Source organism: Rattus norvegicus, chromosome 6 (genome assembly GCF_036323735.1).
Source record: "Rattus norvegicus strain BN/NHsdMcwi chromosome 6, GRCr8, whole genome shotgun sequence".
Lineage (NCBI taxonomy): Eukaryota > Metazoa > Chordata > Mammalia > Rodentia > Muridae > Rattus > Rattus norvegicus.
The window spans coordinates 107233120-107254814 of NC_086024.1; the positions used below are offsets into that span (position 1 = coordinate 107233120).

Consider the following 21695-nt stretch of genomic DNA (forward strand, 5'->3'; position numbering starts at 1 on the left):
GCCCTGAGGAACACTTGGCTGGCACTTGGAGCTCTAACTTGTTTGCATCTCTGAGAACGTCTGTAGCCTCGCATATCATGGTGCTGTTTTGTCCATCGGCGGGTAACAGCCACTCCCACTGTACACGCTTTTGGGGGCCCCCTCATCCTTTTCTGTGTGCTTCGGGCAATGCCCCTGCCCTAACCGCAGAGTCAATGCAAGACTCATACAGGAGAAGGAGCACTTGCTGATCTTCCACAGGACTCGGGTTCTATTCTGGGCACCCACATTGTGTCTCACAGCTGTCATTAGCTCTGACTCTAGGGCACCCGATTACAGGGGTCTCTGTGACCTTAATGGGATGCAGAGATATGAGCTGACAGAAGCAAGAAGGCAGCTTTGCTCAACGTGACTCCATAGCTGGTGTCGGTTTAAACCGGAGTTCCACTCCACGTGGTTTATTTAGACATATTTAAGCACAGCACATTTGGCAAAAAATATTCTCGTGATAATTAACTCAATCCTATATTCACAACAAACCACACACAAAAACCGAGCTAAATACAGATCAGATATGAAACTGATATAGATATGATATAGAATACAGGTTCTATAGATTGACTGAGACAAACAATTTTGCATTAAAGGTCTAGGGGAGGATCCAGTGCCAGAGAAGTTTCTAGCTACACAGATAGCACAAAGGTCACTAGGTCAGAAGGTCTTTCAGCCTTCTGGGCAGAGGACAGGTATTGCATTCCTTCCCTTGAAGGAACGACCCTGTGTGCTTAACGCCCCAGGTTTCTCTGGTGCTTATCTGTGAGCACAAAGATAGCTGTACTTCCTATATCTCCCTATATCTCCCCCTTTTCAGTTTTAAAAGAGATTTTGTGGCTGTAGTAGTATAAGCCAAGGTTGGCTGCATAGCCTGCATGGCTGGTCTAACGTTATATGCATGTGTAACAGAATTGTAGGAATACCAGCAGAGGACCAAGGAAAGGGGAAGCCATCTTAATCAAGATGGCCTTCAAAGGTTACTGGAGATGTTGTGTCTTTCTCTTTATGCAGATCATTGATTTGAATATGAGAGAAATATGACACATTAAAGCAGCACATGCCAGAAAATAAAGTATTTGGATTTTGCACAATCTGAGAATGAACGTATAATATAGTCAATAAGCATGACGTCACCATTTGGGGGGTCAGTAGTATTGGGTCCTTGTCTCCCCAAGGTCTCAGCTTGATGAATTAAAGTCTTGATGCCTTCCCCAAGTCATCAGCTTCTTCTTCCTCTTGGGATGCTTCCTCTTGGTGTGTTTATTATCTTTCTTCAGATGCTTCACTGTCCAGTGGTCTCTGGGATGGTGTCTTGGTCAGGTGCATGGGGCAGATATCATCTGGGACTTCTTTCATTTTCTGGAAAGACATGAGTGTAACCCTGCTCTGATGTTTGAAGAACATGAGGCCCTTCCGACTGATTGGTTCCTAGATCTTTCATTTAACATACACTGTGTCCATGTCTGTGTCTCCTTTAGGGAAAAAATGCTTTTGGGTAACAGAGGAAACATTATCCTTTAAAGTGAAAAAAAAATTAAAGTAACCATGGCTAAACACCCGAAGCGTTGAGCGTTTAAGTGAAAGCATAGTCCCCATTTTTACTTTTAAAATTTGTTTTTTTAAGTATTTGATGGTGGTGTTACACACTGTGAGTTGAAAGGGCTTCCAGCAACATGATTAGGATTTTATGAGTTGTAAAAGTTGTTTGCCAGTACAAGCAGGGCCATTACCAGTTTTTCGTTGCAATGGGCATCCTGGAAAGAGAAAGGCACATAATAAACGATGACAGCATCCAAGGTCGTTCTGCAAAAAAGCAACAATTGGGGTTGGGGATTTAGCTCAGTAGTAGAGCGCTTGCCTAGCAAGCGCAAGGCCCTGGGTTCGGTCCCCAGCTCCAAAAAGAAAAAAAAAGCAACAATCATTTTCTTAACTGATACAGGAGTATATTTTAAATGTCAAAATTCAGAGATTTGAGTAATATCTGTTTGCCCCAATAGCATTGGAATTTAACGCTCAAGGATTCCACCAGCAGGTGGCAGTGAGGGCAAGGAACACAAAGAGCAGGCAAGCTTGTTCCTGAGGTAGAGAATTATCCTTGTAATTTTGTCTTTTGATGAATAAGTTCATGAGATTTTTAAGTAGCGAGAAATGAACGTATTAGGGATGAGGAGGAGGCCAGGGTATCTTCTTGAGCAGTAGCGGATGTTAATGAGCCTGGCACATGGGAATGTGCTCAAATATGTGTTAGGAAAAGAATGTTGATGTCATTGTTGTACAGACCCCTGTAGGGACAGAAATAATTGTGAAATAGCATTGATAGTGGGGCTGTGTTTAAGTCTTGCAGCTAGCTCTCTCTCTCTCTCTCTCTCTCTCTCTCTCTCTCTCTCTCTCTCTCTCTCTCTCTTGTTTGTTTTTTCATTTTGGTTTTTCCAAACAGGGTTTCTCTGTGTAGCCCTGGCTGTCCCAGAACTGTCTCCAAAGAACAGGCTAGCCTCAAACTCATCGAGATCTGCCTGCCTCTGCCTCCCAAGTTCTAGGATTTAAGGCGTGCACCTCCACTGCCTGGCTTAGTCTTGCAGTTTCTAAAACAGTAACAGTTTGAGCACCAATGGAGAGTGTGCTAAAATATCCAACGGCTGAGAAACATGGAGCAAAAGCTGTTGGTTACAGCAAGTTCAGACTATTGAGCTGTTCAACCAGGACTGGGTGTATGTGGAGGGCATAGAATTTGTACATAAAGCATAAGCTCCTTCTGCTTTTGAAGAGCCATCTGTAACAGCACTAAAAGTGGCCTCTATAGGATGTTTAGATGTAATTTTAAGGAATACTCGTGGGGAATCTTAAAAAATTCTTAAAAGGGGAATCTTTAGGATGATGAATATCTATAGATCCCAAGTAACATGCAAATGCTACCTGCCAATTGTGGTCAACGTGGAACAAATACTCAGCCAGAGTTCTATTTAATGGCACAGTGATTTCTGTAGGCTCTCTACTAACAAGTGGCTCAGGACATCACCTTCCCATCATTATTAAGTCTATAATTTCTCATAAATAGGGAGTTACAGGTCTTTATGGAGAATTACAACATGCGTAAACTTCTATTATACACTGCTGGCTTATGACTCCAGTCGATGATGGGAAAGAGAGTCATCCTGTGAGCTACCTTTACGCAGCACCATTATTAAATAAGCCAAACACTCGGGGCTGGGGATTTAGCTCAGTGGTAGAGCGCTTACCTAGGAAGCGCAAGGCCCTGGGTTCGGTCCCCAGCTCCGAAAAAAAGAACCAAAAAAAAAAAAAAAAAAAAAAAGCCAAACACTCGCTCTGCTTTGGCTAGTGTGTTTCTTACAGAGTTTAACTGAGGCTCTCAAGAAAGTAAATTAAAAAGCAGAGCAAACGTTTTGGCAGTTGCAGGCAGCTAAGAACACATCCAATTGACGTGGCCAAAAATCTTTTCTAAGTATTTGAGGGTACGTTGCTTGGGAAGATTTAAACTGAGAGGGGATAATGGCAAATTTGTCATTGAATGAGAATATATTTTAAATAATTATAAGGGGACTGCTTCTGTCTTTTATCTGGAGTTGCATTTAAGTTTTCTTCTTTTAGTTTATTTACCATGAAAGTTAGGCATCCACTTAAGTATTGATTTGGGGAACATGAGAGGAGAGTGCCATTCATATAGTGAATGACTAATACCTCAGGAACTGTAATCAGCACCAGCTTAAGTGCCTCATATGCATAGCATTGACATATAGTGGGGCAATGTTTTTATCCCTTGTGGCAAAACGTTTGTTCCACTGGTATAGGGTCTTTGGCTGTTGATTGTTTAAAGTAGAAACAGAGAATGTAAAACTTTTCTTATCATCGGGATGTAAAGATAGAGAGAAAAATCCAGTCTTTTTCAAGTCAACTATAATAATGGAGTATCCTTGAGGAATCAATCACACTTCACATGGAGCCCTGGCTGGGGGTGGGATGGGGGGGGGCATTGTTTTCATAGTAGCATTTATGCCCCTGAGATCCTATAGCAGCTGACATTTTTTTGTCTTTTTATTTACAAAATTATTTAATGTAATTAATTACAAAAGTAGGAGAATTCCAAGGACTCATTGAAGGTTCTGTATGTCCAAGTTGCAATTGTTCCTGTAATAGAAGCTAGACCTGTCTTCCCCCCACCTCCCACCCCCCGCCCCATGAGGGGCCACTGATCAGTCCATACTGGATCAATTTTCCCCTTGATTCTGGGGCTATGGGTTACCCTATTGGGAGTTTAAAAGCTTGCCATCCCTGTCAAATTTGGATTCATATTCCTTAGCCCAGTGTTTTTCCCTTTTTACATCATGGACAAAGGCAAACAGCCTTGGGTGGGGGTGGGGATGGGAGTGCTGGGGGCAGCTCAGGGCACCTTTGGGAGCCACCTGGCCCCTTGGTACAACTCACCCTACCAAGATGTGACCAGAGGGTCCTTTTGGTCCTTCTAAAGAGGGTTCAAGAAATATATCACTGCAGTCCAGATTGCAAAATAACAGACAGGGGCTTTATGCCCCTTCTCATGTGGTCTTTTTACATTAGTTCCTATGTGACTCCAATTTTGGACATCAGTGGTTCCTTGATGGAACCCCAGGATTGAATGTTACCCTCCCTTGTACAAAGTTGCAGAACAGGTTTTTGTTTGGTTTTGTTTTTCTGGGGTTTTTTGTTTTTGTTTTTGTTTTTTGGTTTTTTTTTTAATGTTTGCTCCCCAAGATCTTAACAGATAGTTCAGATAACTGTATAAAAGGCTTCGCCTTATAGGACTGGGAAAAACCCGTGCTATTTCACTGCCTCACTTACAGTTGTGACCCCTTCGGTTAGAGGATTGAACTCCCACTCTCTGCTTCTACTTAAAGAAAACATTTTCGTGCCTTTTCCAAGGGTCAAGTCCCATGTCGAGCACCAGTCACAGGGGGCTCTGCAACCCTTATGGGCTACACAGAGATGAACTGTAAGAGGCAGAAAGTCGATTTGGTGCTACGTGACTCAGTAGCTGCGTTGGCTCAAACTTCTGAAGTTTGACTTTGCGTAGTTTGTTTTAAGCATGTTTAAGCACAGCACAATTTGGTGGAAATGATTCTGGTGACAATTAATTTAATCCAATATGCACAACAAACCACACATAGATCCCCTTGTGGAACAAAGTAAGCGAAATAAAGATCAGATGTGACTATATTGAAACTCTTTGTAAAGTCCATAAAGCTAGGTTCTATAGATTGAGAAAAACAAGTTACAAGAAGGATCTGAGGGAGGATCCAGTGCCAGAAAAGTCTCTGGCAACACGGATAGCACAAAGGTCACTAGGTCAGAAGGCATGTCCACTTTCAGCCTTCTGGGCAGAGAACAGGTATTGTATTCCTTCCCTTGAAGGAACGACCCTGTGCGCTTAACATCCCTGGTTTCCCTGGTGCTTACCTGTGAGAACAAAGACAGCCATGCCTTCTAAGCCCAGTACCTGCAAGGCTGGCCTCCAAGGGTATCAGGCGAGCACATGGCCATATATGCAGACCAAACACTCATCCACATGAAATGAAACCTCCCCCCCCCAAAAAAAAGACCCATACTGGTCAACCAAAATTTAGAGGGGATCTAAATCAAGCTGAGCTGAGGGGCAAATATGGAGACCTTTGGAATTGGGCCCCTAAGACAAAATAGCTCCCTTTTCTGGTCTCAGTTGTTTCTTTCTATCTATAGTCATCACTCAAAAAATAAACATCTTTTGACACAGATGAACCAATAAGCTATTTTTAACCTCTACGCATCAAATAAAAATTCTCCCTCATAAATGAAGAGAGAAGGGAAGGGTGGAAGAGCCACGCTGCATCGTATTCCCCTACCCAAGTTGCCGTCACAGCCAGGATCCTATTTTAAGACCCCTTAATGGATCTATATTTACCATGTTTTTTAAATTTTTATTCATGGGAATTTACACAAGTCATTTGGCTGAAGGCTGAAACTTATTTCGGGGCAGTGTGTCTGGTATTTGTACGAAGGCCCCCATCAGCCTTCTCTGCACCTGTTCTCTCTGCTGCCAGGCCACCTGTGCTCATCTCCAAAGGGGGAAAAATCAGAACCCAGATTGCAAAGCTGGACTTAAGCAGACTCAAGCCAGGTATGGTGGTGTACACCATAGTCCACCGTCCTGGAGGAGGTCAAGGTGGCCAAACCCAGAGATACACAGTCCGTCCGAGCATTGGAGACTTGGAGAGTGAAAGTAAAGGAGGGACAGAGAGAGAGAAAGGGGGAAGTGAGAGAGAGGGGGGGAGGGGTAGAGGGAGAAGGGGAGAGACTACTTCAAAACGGTATTGTTGTGTATGCTTGTGATCCATCACTTGGAGTAGATGCAGGAAGATTAGACGTTCAAGGTCATTGTAATAGTCATGGTTCTCTAAAGAAACAAATTGCAGGGGTTGGGGATTTAGCTCAGTGGTAGAGTGCTTGCCTAGCAAGCACAAGGCCCTGGGTTCGGTCCTCAGCTCCAAAAAAAAAAAAAAAAAAAAAAAAAGAAAGAAAGAAAGAAAGAGAGAGAGAAAGAAAGGAAGAAAGAAAGAAAGAAAGAAAGAAAGAAATTGCAGAATAGAATGAACATATGGAATTTACTAGAGTGGTTTCTGGCCTTTGGTCCAAGTAGCCCAACAGTGGCTGCTCGAAAGGATCCTGTAGTTATTCAGTGGACAAGACAGATGTCTCAGCAGTCCCAGTCTGGTGCTAGAGTCCAGGAAAGTCCTAGAGAGCTGTGGGTTTCAGTCTACATTTTAATATCTAAGAAGCAGGTTCTAACACCAGCGAAGGAGAGATGAACTTGACAGTGAGAGTGAAGGCAAGCAGGCAGAAACCAGAGGCTTCCTCCTTCCATGTCATCTATAAAGGCTGCCGCCAGAGGGTGTGTGATTTAGGGTGACTCTTCTAACCTCAAATGATACAACCAAGAAGAATCCTTCACAGGTGTGTCTAGCTGCTTGGGTTTTAGTTAATTCCAGACTTAGTCAAACAACCAAGATAAACCATTACAAATCATCCTCAAAGATAACGAAGACAGCCACCTTGAGGATGAAGGGCACCTGAAGTCCCTGTTTGATGCTTTTAAGATAGGCTGACAAAGACATAGTGTCACAGCACATACCTAGGCTAGAACATGCCCTGACACAGTATCCTAGGCAGTAGTACATACTGTGGGTGGGTGTCATGACAAAGCAAGGAGTCTTGGCTCATGGCCTACAACCTCAGAATTCCAGAAGCTGAAGTAGGAGAATTGCCACAAGTTCCAGGCCAGCCTGAACTTCAGCACGAGGGCCTGTCTCTAGGGCAAGCAAACATGGCATAACCATTGTTTATTGACCATTCACACGGTGCCAGCTGTTGTCCTAAGCAAGATACGCAGATGGCCCTTCCCATCAGGCCTTGTAAGATATAGATATGGGGGTAATTAGTGGAGCGTGGACTTAGACACTGAGCCTTCAGCTCCACACTCCACACTTTTCATCAGAGGGAAGAGCCACTGTGTATAGGTCAGTTTTCTGTTGCTGCAACAAATAACCTGAGGGGGGAAATAGCATAAAGGAGGAAAGGTTTACTTTGGCTCACAGCTACAAAGGTCTTGGTCTATGACTGGCTTGCTCCATTGGTGTGGGGCTCACGAGGACAGCAGGAAGGCCTGGTAGAGCAGAGCACCCACCTCACAGGAGCCAGGTGAAAGGGGAGGGAACTAAGGACAAGATACCCTGCCAACAGTGACCTCCCACCCCCACCCCGCTTCCATCCAGGTACCAGCTTCCACTGCCTAACATTAATGACATCAAATTCTGATTCCTGGGGCTGGGGATTTAGCTCAGTGGTAGAGCGCTTACCTAGGAAGCGCAAGGCCCTGGGTTCGGTCCCCAGCTCCGAAAAAAAAGAACCAAAAAAAAAAAAATTCTGATTCCTACTGTGGTCATAGCCTACATGACACAATCACCCCTCAGTGGGTGGATCTACCAACTAGCTAGCAAGCTTCAAACTGACCCTTTTGGAAGAAAGCATCATCTCCAAACCATAACAGGAATGAAGAAAAAGGCCACTCACCATGCCAGATTTCAGCTCCTGGCTGCTACCACGTGGGGCGGTCATTCCTCCAGACTCCTAGGCTCCTGAAATTCCAACTTGTATCACTTGTAAAGATGATTATTGCTCCCAAGTCCACTCCAGGGACGAGATGCTGGGTCAGGAGAGCTTCTAGCCTTCATTCTGACCATACTGGCCTTTCTGATAGGTGTATTGAGCCAAATTCACCTATTTCTTGCTATAGATTTAGCTTGCCTTTGGGGGAGTCTAGACACCCTTTTCTACCTGTTGGGACAAATCCAGGCATCAGAAAGGATGAATTCATGTTAAACCTCACGTAGGAAGTAATCTGGTTGTCACCAGTTCCACCTCACTCTCTCCCCAAGTTAATTTACATACCAGAGAAGAAGTCAATCTTAGCCATATAACTTAGCCTGCTTGCTGGACTCCTCCAGGGCAGCGGGCAGTCACTTGCTTTTACTCTACATAGCCTAAGAGCTGACAGTGGGCACTTCTTCAAAACAGGATCTGAGCCCATTCCAGACGGTAGCTCCCACAGAAAGCTCTGTGTAGTGAAATAATTAAATCTCTACCCTGTTTGAGGCCTTCTACTCCAGCTTGGTAGCCGAATGGTCTAATTCATTCAGCTCATGCACGCACACAGCCCCAGTACTGTGCAGCATCCTCCGAGGAGCCCAAGACAGAAAAGAGACACAGGCAAGTGAAGAGAACAAAGGGCAGCACAGACATCAATCACAGGATGCCCCCAAGATGTCAGGAAGGGCACAGGGAGGGGAAGGGGGAGAACCAGGCATGTGAGGAGAGAGGGGGCAGTCACAAGAAGTCTGGAAACTATCTGCGAGTCATACCCGGCACAGCCTGACAGTGAGTCTATTTAAGGATAGCCCCAACAAAGAAACCTTATTAGCCAAAGCTATCAAAATAGACACACTTACTAAATATGTAGCCAGACTTCTCACTCCCACTGAGCTCCATATAGAAACATCCTACAGAAATAATGTTTTTTTAATGTACTCTGAGACACACAGTGACATTCCGGTTTGAAAAGTAAACTAGGCAGGTATAGAGGCATACGGCTGTCACCTCAGCCTTCGGGAGGCTGAGGCAGGGGGATTGTCATAGTGAGGCCCTATCAAAACAAAAGAACAGGGGTGGAAAGTTCACTTAGTGTTTCAGAGCACTTGTTCTTGAAGAGGAACCTAGTTCAATTCCCAGATCTACATGGTGGCTCACAACCATCTGGGATGGGATCTGATGCCCTCTACTGGTGTGTCTGAAGATGCGCTACGGTGTACAGTGTCCTTGAAGAGGAACCTGGTTCAATTTCCAGATCTGCATAGTGGCTCACTGTGAAGTGCAGTCCCAGGGGGCGTCTTCTGACCTCTGTTGGCACAACCATACCTGTGGTGCACATACATGCATGCAGACAAAACACTCACGCACATAAAATAAAAATACATACATACATATAAATAAAATATAAATAAAATGAAGAATACATCTTCTTTTAAAAGCAAACTAACTGAGGTGCAGATGGCAAGCAATTTGCCCATTATTAGAGAGAGGCGATGAGAATAGAGACACAAGTTCTTAGGCGTCTTCCTGGGAACCTGTCAGCAATTCCACAAATGGCTGGCCCACTTGTTATGTTTCACTGCATACCAGCCTCTCCAAAACTCACTCACCACTTAGAACAATAACCATGCATTTGCTTAGGGCTCTGTACTCCAGGATCACCCGAGTCTTACCCAGCATCCCTCATGTGTCCGCTGTCTTCTAGCGCTACTGGGTCAGGGTTATCGAAGGCGCCCTCCCTGACTTGCTGGCCTGAGGGCTTGGTGCTCTCTGACGTCAGCTGTTCTGCTCAGCTGATGTCATTCTGTAGCCTGGTTCTGTCTCATGCGTTGCAGGAGTGAGCCCAGAGGAACTTTTCAGAAGCTACAAGGTCTCTGCCACTCTCCCAGAACATGCTCAGAGGGATAACCTTGTAAGGAAGCCATCCATGGGGCCACAAGGAGGCCTGGAACAAAGACTTTGTTAGACTCTTCAACCTTTTGGACTCTAAAACTGAGAACATTAATTTCTGGGTTTGTTTTTTGTTTCTTTGTTTGGCTTTGTTATTGTTTGAGACAGGGTCTCTCTGTGTAGCCCAGGTTGTCTTGCAGCTCACTCCGTAGACCAGGCTGGCTTTAAACTCACAGAGATCCACCTGCCTCTATCCGAAAGCGCTGGGATCAAAGATGTGTGCCACCACGTCCAGCTGCAGTTTCTCTTTTTTAAGCCACGTGACTGTGCTATTTTGTTATGGCAGCAACCTATTCAGGCCTGGGCTCTGAAGCTGCTAAAACATTTGTGAATGAGGTTTTGTGTGGAGATGGACTTCCATTTCTTCTGGGATACGTTTATAAAAAAGCGGGATGATCTAGCACATGTGCGTTTACCTTTCAGAGAAGTCGACCAATCCTTCCAACCTTCCGTAGCATCAGAGAATGAGCTTGCCAACCTTCCCTTTTCATTGTGACCGTGCTGGTGACTACATAGTGGGCTTAATTTGCACTTTCCTAACGACTCGTGGTGTCTGTCAGCTTTGCATGCACTTCTGTTTTTCGTCATCTTCCTACATCCTTTGGTGAACTCTCTGTTCAAATCCTTTGCCCTTTAGATATTGGTTCAGAGTTAATTAAATGTAAATTTGAATAAATGTTCGTGTGGAAATCAAATCCAGAATCTTACTGGCTCTCCGGGTTCAGCAGGCTCAGGAGACCAGAGCTTCTAGAAAGAGGCAGCAGGCATGGAAACCTTGGAGGGGATCTGAGGGTGAAGAGAGCATGCGGGTCTGAAGATAGCTTCCGGCACCTTCATGCTTTTCTCCAAGCTGACCCCTGAGGCTTTCCTAACCCCCCTGTCACCATGAGCACCAACTTCCTCCAGTTCCTCCAACAGCCCCATCCTTTTGACACTTGACAATTTCCTGAGCCAGGAGTACATCAGCCTTTGTCCCTCTTCCTGGAAACTCACCAAGCCAGAGCCACTGGTGAACAGAGCCTAGATGAGATTTGGCCCAGCATGTTGTCTGGGAGCACCAAGCAGTGTCTAGGGAGGACCTTGGAAGGGAGGAAGGGTGAGGAAGGAATGAGCAGAGATAGGAGCCAGCCTGCACCACAACACTGAGGGCTAAAATCAAGGACACTGTGTTCAACCGTGGAGAGCTCCAGGCTGGAGGGAGATAAGCGGGAAACCGCCGGCCAGAGCAGAAGAAGTGATTAAGGACCAGGCGGCTGAGTTATGAGGCTGATTTAATAGAATTCACTGAAGCTCATCCATTTAGCAAAATGTCGCTGGAGCTAATTTTCCATCAGAGCCTAAAAGGAAACACTGGTAAAAGATGAAAGCTAGGAGAACGGCATACATAAACGACAGCTTGCCTGGCAGAGATGAGTAAAAAGACCATGTTTTCCGCATTAAGAAGACAGACTTTGATCTGAACATGTCTCTCTGTGTTGTAACAAGCCTCTGGGTGACACTTTTCTATTCTCTTCCACAATCCTCTTTTTTTTTCTTCTTTTTTTTGTCCTCTCTCATACAGTCCTCCCTACCAGCAGCCACCCCTCCCTCCACTCCTCCCAGTTCCTCCCAGCTCCACCCCATGCCCCGCCCATCCGCTGCTCCTCTGTTTCCCTTCAGAAAAGAGCAGCTTTCTATCCATGTCAATCGAACACAGCATAAAACAAAAGATGCAGCACAAACCCTGAAGTCAAGGCTGGAGACGAGGCAACCCAGTAGGAGAAAGGAGAGGGGGTCCCAAAAGCAGGCAAAAGAGTCAGAGGTACCCCCATTCCTACTGTTATTGAGTCCCGCAAACACCCCAAGCTAAACGACCACAGCAGAGGACCCAGCGCGGACCCATGAAGGATCCACTGTTGCTGCTTTAGTCCCTGTGGGCCCCTGTGAGTCCTGCTAGTTGATTCTTCTGTTCCACGTCTCTCACCATTTTTTCCGTTTTAGGTTTGATAGATGCTAAGTTACAGGTGAAGCCTCAGATCTCCGAGTTCTTATCTCTGTACCTTTCAGAGAAATCTTTCTGCCTGAGCCCCGTGCTTGAGTCCTAACATACTCTTTCTGCTCCCCGCAGTTGTCAGCGTCTGAGGTGTATCACAATACCCATCCCCCACCCCCACTCCGTTCCTCCTCAAGCCAGGAGCTCAAGAAAGATAATAAACGATCCTAATTTCCCCTCTCAGAGCAATCTCCCAGAGCATCTGGGACATTTCCTCCTCCTTGTTGTTTTTTTAATTATTATTCGTTGGAACCACTCTGGGCCAATCACATTGCCTCGGTGAGCACACTTTGGAGATAACGATTTTGTCAATCTGCCAACTTGGACGAGCCAAGCTGGGCTTTTCTGTGAGGGTGTTTTTGGATCAGCTTTCCATTTAAATTGGTGGACTTTGAGTGGAGCAAATTAGTCTCCAGCCTGTAGTAAGCCTTGCCCCAATCTGTTGAAGGCTCAAGGAGGGCAAAAGTGGGTCCTCCGCCATACCGCCTCTGAACCTCGTCCAGGTTGCCTGCTCTGGGATCAAAGGCGTGCACCACCACGCCCAGCAGTCTCTCTATTTAATCATTTCTCTCACAGTTAAAAGATCTTATTTGAAAAGAAACCCCAGTGACAATTTCACATGTAATTATCAGCTTTGTCAAGAAGAGATATTTATAAGACAGTGTCCACCTCCTCAGCCGATTGCTTTATCACGTGTCTGTCCTTTTACATGTGATACTGGTTACATGTAGTACAAAGGGCTTTTCACCCTGGGACCTTGCCTAGGTTGTTGTTAATGACGTGCTACAGATGACATTTTTTTTTTCACTCAGGAAAGACCATGCAGTTAGAGAGCTGGAGCCTTGGACTTGGGCTGAGAGTCAACCATAGAGCTTGGGAGGAGGGCAGGAGTTGATCGCATGACTGGTGTCTGGTGCAACCATGAAGTGAGAAAGTCTAGCCAGTCATACCATCCTGCAGGTGCAGTCATGGAACGGAAGCTAGGCAATGTCACTCAGGCCTGGTTAGTGCTTGGGCAGCGGGGACTCAGACAGTGTCGCTCAGCTGGACTTCCTGTCTGAGAGTCAACTGCTGCAAACTGGAGGTTACATCCGTCTGGAATGGGTAGATTAGAGTCCGAATTCTCTGTATAGTGGTACTTAATACCACTGAATTGTATGCTTTAGAACTGTAAACACAATCGCATTCATATGTACCACATTTAAAACCCTACAATCTGCACACATGAATGAATCACAGATACACCCCACTGAGGGCAAGAGTTACAAGGCCACGCACTGTACGATGTCCTTGGCATGGCATGCTTACACAGGTATGTGTTGTGTGATGCTGGTACCTGGGCAAGGGCTGATTATCAAAACAGACTGGGGAGTTAGGAGGAGTACGACACTTGTCTGTAGCAAGTACGGTTGCTAAAGCTCAGAACTGGAGTGGGAGAGGCCACGCGTAGCCCTGCAGTGACTTGATGTGCTGAGGTGGGTGGGGAGTTACCTAGAGTGGGCTCCCCATTCTCAAAGGAGAAGGGGAGCGAGGAATGGGGGAGAGGTTCTGCCTAAGAGGGTACTGGGAGGAGAGAGGGAGCTGCTATTGAGATGTAAAGTGGATAGAAATTTTAAAAACCCTTCACAATTGTACGCGAAATAAAGTGACGTTTACTATGAATACATTTTACTGTAAATAGATCTGCGTTATCCATTTTCAATATCTATAACAGAAGAGCCGAGACACAGATCATTTATTTTATGAGCTTATTTTGACTCATAGTTCTGGAGGCTGGAAGTCAAAGAACATTATGTCATATCTGCTCGACTTCATGATGCTTCAGCTTACGGTGAGAAGAAATGAGACAACCAGAAGCTGTGGAGGAGGGGAAGGGTGGTGGCTAGCTCATCTGAGGGAGGAGAGTACTGGTCCACTCGTGAAGGCTCCATTTCCAGGACCCAAACATATTCCACAGACTCTCCCATTGAACACTGCTGCACCAAGAACACAGGCTGCAAATGCATACACTATCTGGCGGGGTGTGTGTGGGACCTCGAACCACCAGGGAAGAGAGCCTCAGTGAGGAATCCTCTATGTTGTCCACTGGAGGTGTGTCTGTGGGGAGCTGTCCCGATTAAGTTAGTTGATGTGGGAAGATCCAGCCCGCTCTGGGCGAGGGGAACCTAACTGTATGCCGGTGAGCAAGTTGAGCTGGACACAAGCCAGCAAGTGCATGCACGAGTGTGCATTCGTTCTCTCTGCTCTGCACCGTGGATATGCTGTGGCTTGTTTGAAGTCCCTTCTCTCAGTTCTCCACAATGATGACCTATAGCCTGGACTTGAAGCTGAAATAAACCCTATTCTCTCACAGGCTGCTTTTTGTTAAGGTCCCCCCTAACCCCCATCACAGCAATAGAAATAAAACTAGGACAGGAGGACTTTTCATTTCAATAGCAAAAATGACGCCTTAATAAAAAAAAAACTGTGTGTATGGTGAGTGTGTGTGTGTGTGTGCGCGCGTACGTGCGTGCATGCGTGCGTGTGTGTGTGTGTGTGTGTGTGTGTGTGTGTGTGTGTGTAGGGGATGGTTCAGTGACTTAAAGTGCTTGTTGCACAAGCCTGATGATCTGAGCTCAGTCCATGGATGCACAGTGGAAGGAAAGAACAAACCCCCCTCTTCCCTTGCACTCTGACACCACACATCCACTGTTGTCACACACACACACACACACACACACACACACACACATACATACTCACACATATATTCATACACATATATACATATCCACATACACTCATACACACACATACACTCATACACACATATGTTCATACACATACTCACACATACACACATATACACACTCATGCATACATTCACACACACTCACATATATACTCTCACACATATGCTCACACACACACACACACACACACACACACACACATGTTACTGGCCTCTGAAACACTACGCTTGTCCTCTACAGCAATATATATTAGCTAATATGAGGGAAGGGTAAAGTTAAGAGATATGAAGAATTGAAAAATCACAGTGTTTGATTAAATGTCATCATCATCATCACAACTACCACATCATTATCAACCTCAACCTGTCACTACAGTCTCATGATTTGTCCCTCCTGGTTGTCCTCTCCTGCCTTAGTCCCCACTTAGTCAAGCATGTTGAGCCTCTCATCTACACTGTCACTCACCCAGAGGCTGTCAAGGTTGGTGCTGTGGTAGCACCTGTGACGTTCTTCATGATGATGTCAGAGAAGAGCTGGCTCTGTGCAGAGGCTGCGTAAGGGGCCTCCCTCTTGAGCAGCTCTCTATGCTGGTCTTGGGCTGACTCCATTAGTAACGGTGATATTGCATAAGAACCTGTCATACTTTTAGGAACTCAGCAAATACTTTGAATTTCTTCTAAAAAGTGGAAGAAAGGCACCCACTTTTGAGAGCAAAAATAAAGTTTAGTAAGTACTATATTTCAGATATTGATATTAGGCTTCCCTAGGCCTAAGTGCTAAAGGTTTGCTCTCTACATTGAAGACGGAAAAGGGGTAAGACTTTGAGATGTAGGGTCTGATAGGAGGTCCTTAGGTCACTGGAATTTACCCTTGGAGAGGAGAGTGGGACCACAGCCTGCTCCATGGTTCATGACATGAATGGTTTTGCTTCACCACATACATACTCCCACCGCATTGGCTGACTTGATACAAACCAAGACATATCTGGGAAGAGGGAATCTTTTTTTTCTCCATCTTTATTAAATTGGGTATTTCTTATTTACATTTTGATTGTTATTCCCTTTCCTGGTTCCCAGGCCAACATCCCCCTAACCCCTTCCCCTCTCCTTCTATATGGGTGTTCCCCTCCCCATCCTGCCCCCATTACTGCCCTCCCCCCAACAATCACGTTAACTGGGGGTTCAGTCTTAGCAGGACCCAGGGCTTCCCCTTCCACTGGTGCTCTTACTTGGATATTCACTGCTACCTATGACATCAGAGTCCAGGGTCAGTCCATGTATAGTCTTTGGGTCATGGCTTAGTCCCTGGAAGCTCTGGTTGCTTGGCATTGTTGTACATATGGGGTCTCGAGCCCCTTCAAGCTCTTTCAGTCCTTTCTCTGATTCCTTCAACGGGGGTCCTATTCTCAGTTCAGTGGTTTGCTGCTGGCATTCGCCTAGGTATTTGCCATATTCTGGCTGTGTCTCTCAGGAGAGATCTACATCTGGTTCCTGTCAGCCTGCACTTCTTGGCTTCATCCATCTTATCTAGTTTGGTGGCTGTATATGTATGGGCCACATGTGGGGCAGGCTCTGAATGGGTGTTCCTTCAGCCTCTGTTCTAAACTTTGCCTCCCTATTCCCTCCCAAGGGTATTCTTGGGGAAGAGGGAATCTTAATTGAGAAAAATGCCCCCATAAAACTAGCCTGTAGGCAAGCCTGTAGACATCTTTTGATGGATGACTGATGTGTGAAGTCCCAGCCTGCTCTGGGCAGTACCACTGCAAGGGTGATATAAGAAAACAGGCTGAGTGAGGAGTTGTCAACAGTAAACAGCACCCCTCCGTGCCTCAGCTTCAGGTTTGGACTCCAAGGTTTCTGCCTTGGGCTCTTTGTGTGCACACAATTCCTTCCGTGGTGGGCTGTGATGTGCCTGGAAATGGAATGAACCCTTTCCTCTCCGGTTGGCTTAGGGTCGTGACCCCCGAGACACCATTATACCATGCTGTCTAATCTCAAGCTCAAAGATCATGGACTGGCATGCCCAAACTGTAAGCCCAAAGCGGACCTTTTATCTTTATAATCTGATGACTCTATGCACTTTGTTATAGTACCTGGAAGCTGACTCTGATAATATGTAATATAACTGTATTCACCTTTGTACAAATGTGGTTATAAAATGCATGTTTAAAACTATTTCATGTTGTAGTTCCATGTCCTCTGCTTTCGCCTTCTCTGGGTGTCCAGATGCTGAAGTACACTGGATGGGAAGGATGAAGCAGAGTCCAAAAAGGGCAGGATTCTAGTCTGACTGGGAGCAGGTGAAGGCGGGAAGAAGGCATCTTCCCCTTCTCCAATGATCTTCAATAAAACAGCTCTCAGAGGCATTCTTAGCTTGTGCGTATACCTCCGTTCGGCGTGGGCTTGTATGCGTACACTTTTTTCAGGGTGTCCCAAGGGTTATATGGTTTAGGGGGAGGAGGTGAGAATGTCCAGGGTGGATAAAGGTCACTGGCTAAAGTTTTAAGGTTACCGAGATGCCTCAAGAGTATGGGGAGGCATTCCAGAAATCTCCCCAGGTGCAGGACTACGTGACATTTTTCAGGTAGACAATGCGGAGGGTCTAGGACCCCTCAGAGAATAGGCAGCCCTGAGGACAAAGGGAGTCTGAAGCTTTGTACTCAGCTCAGGGCTGTCTGGTCATGTCAGGCTTCAACCTTAGCAGCAGGACTTCCCAACATTGTATATGTGGAAGAAGGGCTCCAAAGGACGAATGTACCCCAGGTTCTTTTAAAATCATAACACAGTTCTTCCTAAAGCAGCTCTCTGTGTGTCTGTAGCTTACAAAACCTCTCTGAAATAACTAGGTCAGCTTTTAGCTGTCTACCATTCAGCCAGAAGGGGCCAAACCTGATCAGACAGTGCTGCTCTGGCCTCTCCATAGCCTCCCACTCCCACCCCACGATTCCTCTAGACTTCTCAGATTATAAAGCGAAACTCAAGCCAGCAGACAAATGATTCTCTCCATGCACTCCTTGCTTTTAGCTGAGATGTTGCTATACCTACAGCCTTTCAGCTTGAAGTCTTATACCGAAATTAAATACAATTATTTAATTAAATTAGTGCAGTGTTTTCCTCTGATTCTCCTAATTCAGAAAACGATTCTATTAATGTTAATACCTACACCCTTTCTCTCCTAATTTAAATCCAAATACTAATCATTTCTCCAAGTGGCCTGACCTGGTCACTTGCTTGGGACCAGTATGCACAGAAGTCTAGGGGAGGTATGTAAGGCTTGGGGTTTCCTAACATCCATAGAGAAGGAAAGAAAGAAAAAAAGAAAAGAGAGAGGGGGAGGGAGAAAGGGAGAAAGAAAGAAAGAGAGGGAGGGAGAAAGAAAGAAAGGAAGAGAGGGAGAAAGAAATAAAGGAGGGAGGGAGAAGGAGAAAGGAAGGAAGGAAGGAAGAAGGAGGGAGAAAGGTAGAGGGAGGGAGGAAGGGAGGGAGAGGGAGAGAGAGGAAGAAAGGATTCTCCTGTGTCAGGTGGAGACCCCTGAGCTAATTGTGGAGAGACTCAAGGCAGGGTCAAAGTAGAGTCAGGTGTGAAGAGATGACCATAGGTAGCAGGTTGGGTCCTAGGAAAAGCTGATGGGAAACAGGACAAACAGACTGAGTTCTTTCCTGCTCAGGCTGGTAATTCTAAGGCTGTGAAGACTGTATCAGAGAGGCTCCCCCATCACACCCAACACGTCACATGACCTGATAGAGGAGCAACAGTGGGCAAGTGAGACACTAGTTTAATTAGTCTTCTTGTTGCTATGACAGAATACTAGGCAGAAGCGGTGTCGGATTCATTTTGACTCTTGGTGCAGGAGAGGGTTCGATGAAGATTGTGGCAGCAGGAGCCTGAGGCTGGGGCTTCTCACATCCTAACAGATCAGAAACAGTGTCGAGGATGCTGACAGCTGGCTTCCTCCTCCTCCTCCTCCCTTTTGATGTAGCCTGGGATCCCAGCATATGGGATGATGTCGCCCACATTCCGGGTGGAGTTTCCCCTCCCACTTAATCCTCCCCTGGAAAGAGACACCACCACATTCAAATACACTCAAAGGTGTTTTGACACTTTTGAGTTTAACACTAACACTCTAGGTGTGTCTTAATGCAGTCAGGTTAACAACTGCCATCGCAGGCAACTATTAGCTACCTTAGCTCCATGTTCACCAAAATGTCAGACTCTCCTAAGAGAAGGCACCCTGTTGGAGATGAAACGGTCCTTGGCCTTCTCGAGAAGTAGCCCCTGTGTTGCCCATCTTCGTATGTAAGGAATAACTTGGATACATAATCCCCTAAAACCTCACCGAGTTCTGGTGGCTCTTTGAACAATTAGTCACCAAACACAAGTCAATGCGTTTGCTCTGAAAGTTAGAGCACAGCACAGCAGGCTCCATCTGAAGAACACAACCTTGCTTTAAATGATTAAAATCTAGCAGGGGATTGTAGGCGACAAGGCAGGGGTAGCATTTCTCCACCGTTTTCACCCAACGATGGAAGTCTACTGAGATTAGTAAGACCAGCTACAGGCCAAGGGTAATCTGGGAGCTCAGAGTGCTGGTTCCAACTGGTTGTGACTGCGTGAGTGCTGTCGCTGTTTGAGCTTTGGTCTCTGCACTGGAGCCATTAGGACTGTGTTGGAGTCCGCCTACTCCATTGTGCTATCTTCCTGGGTCTGTTTCATGAAGTACTCATAAACTGCGTGGCTTAGCCAGCAGACAGTTTACTGTACCTTGTACTTCTGGAGATTACAAGTCTGAAACCAAGATGTGTTAGGGTTGCTCTCTCCCAAGGACCTTGAAAACCTGTTTCTTGCCCTTTGCTGGTCCCTAAAGCCTTGGAAATTCCTTAACTTGTAGAGATGAACATCTTTGCCTATGACTTCATGTTGCTGTCCCTCTGCATAAATCTTTGCTCTTTTTTTTTTTTGTAAAGACGCCATTTGTATAGGATTGATGGCAGCCCTGGTGATCTCATCATGACCTAATTATCTATAAAAATCCCATGTTCACTGTCTCATTCATTTTTATGGTATGTGTATGGGCGTTCTTGGCTGCATGTATGCCTGTGCACCATGTGTGTGCAGTCCCTGAAGAGGCCAAAAAGAGGTGTTAGATCCTTTGGCAAGTGTTTGTGAGCCACCATGTGGATGCTGGGAGGCAAACTTGGTTTCTCTGGAAGAGCAGCCAGTGCTCTTAGCCACTGAGCCATCTCTCCAGACCCAAAAATATAATTCTTAAATATGGAGACATTCATAGGTTCTGAGGATTAAGACTTCAACATCAAAAAAAAAAAAAAAAGACTTCAACATCTTCTTTTTTCCTTGAAACAAGGTTTTTCTGTGTAGACCTGGCTGTCCTGGAACTCAGAGATCCAACTGCCTCTGTTTCCCTAGTGCAGGGATTAAAGGCCTGGGCCACCACTGCCTGGTGAGACTTCAACATCTTTTAATAGGAACAACATTTAATTAATATATTAATTTTCAAGAGAGAGGGGAAGGGAGGAGAGAGAGAGAGAGAGAGAGAGAAGGCATGATCCCACATGTACCTTGAACCACCTATAAGAGGAAGGACCATGGGTGGGAACCCTAAGAGCTGTTCTTGTATGGCACATGTAGCCAGTAGAGCAGTGTTTCTCAACCTGAGGATCACAACCCCTTAAAGGATCTAACAACCCTTTCATGGGAGCTGCATATCAGAAATCCCGCATATGAAAGTATTTATATGCTCTCCTCCAGCTGAGCAAGATGCCCAAAGGAAAGGAGGCCAAGGGGAAGAAGGTGGCCCCGGCCCCTGCTGTTGTCAAGAAACAGGAGGCCAAAAAGGTGGTCAGTCCTTTGTTTGAGAAAAGGCCCAAGAACTTCGGCATTGGGCAGGGCATCCAGCCCAAAAGAGATCTCACATGCTTCGTCAAATGGCCCCGCTACATCAGGCTGCAGCGGCAAAGAGCCATCCTCTATAAGCGGCTCAAAGTACCTCCTGCCATCAACTAGTTCACCCAGGCCCTGGACAGGCAAACAGCAACTCCGCTGTGTAAGCTCACCCACAAGTACAGGCCAGAGACAAAGCAGGAAAGAAGCAATGGCCCAAGCTGAGAAGAAAGCTGCTGGCAAAGGGGACGTCCCAACTAAGAGACCACCTGTCCTCCGAGCAGGGGTCAATACAGTCACCACCTTGGAGAACAAGAAGGCTCAGCTGTCCATGATGTAGACTCCATTGGGCTGGTGGTTTTCCTGCCTGCCCAGTGTCAAGAGATGGGGGTGCCCTACTGCATCATCAAGGGAAGGGCCAGGCTGGGGCGCCTGGTCCACGGGAAGACATGCACCAATGTTGCCTTCACACAGGTTAACCCGGAAGACAAGGGAGCTCTGGCTAAGCTGGTGGACACTATTAGGACCAATTATAATGACAGGTCTGACGAGATCTGCCACTGGGGAGGTAACGTTCTGTGTCCTAAGTCTGTGGCTTGCATTGCCAACTGGAAAAGGCAAAGGCTAAAGAACTCGCCACTAAACTGGGTTAAATGTACAGTAAGTTTTCTGTACATAAATATAATTACAAAATTAAAAAAAGAAGAAAGTATTTATATTACGATTCATAACAGTAGCGAAATTACGGTTATGAAGTAGCAACAAAATAGTTTTATGGTTGGAGATCACCAGGACATGGCTGTATTGAGGGGTCACAGCCTTAGGAAGGTTGAGAGCCACTGTAGTAGAGGGAGACTGCTCCTGAGGACCCTTCACAATGCA

General features: G+C 45.9%; 1 long non-coding RNA gene across 2 annotated transcripts in view; it reads right to left on the reverse strand.

The window, feature by feature from the left end:
- Positions 1-405: 405 nt before the first annotated feature.
- The window catches only part of LOC102552601 (uncharacterized), a 48707-nt gene continuing 27417 nt past the window's right edge, over positions 406-21695 (reverse strand). The window contains exons 1-2 of one of the 2 annotated variants that reach the window (XR_010052738.1): positions 8128-14833; positions 406-1787 (exon numbers count right to left, since the gene is read on the reverse strand). This is a non-coding gene — a long non-coding RNA (uncharacterized LOC102552601). Of the gene's footprint in view, positions 1788-8127; positions 14834-21695 lie in introns of those variants that run through there. The other variant, XR_010052739.1, reaches the window with a different exon arrangement.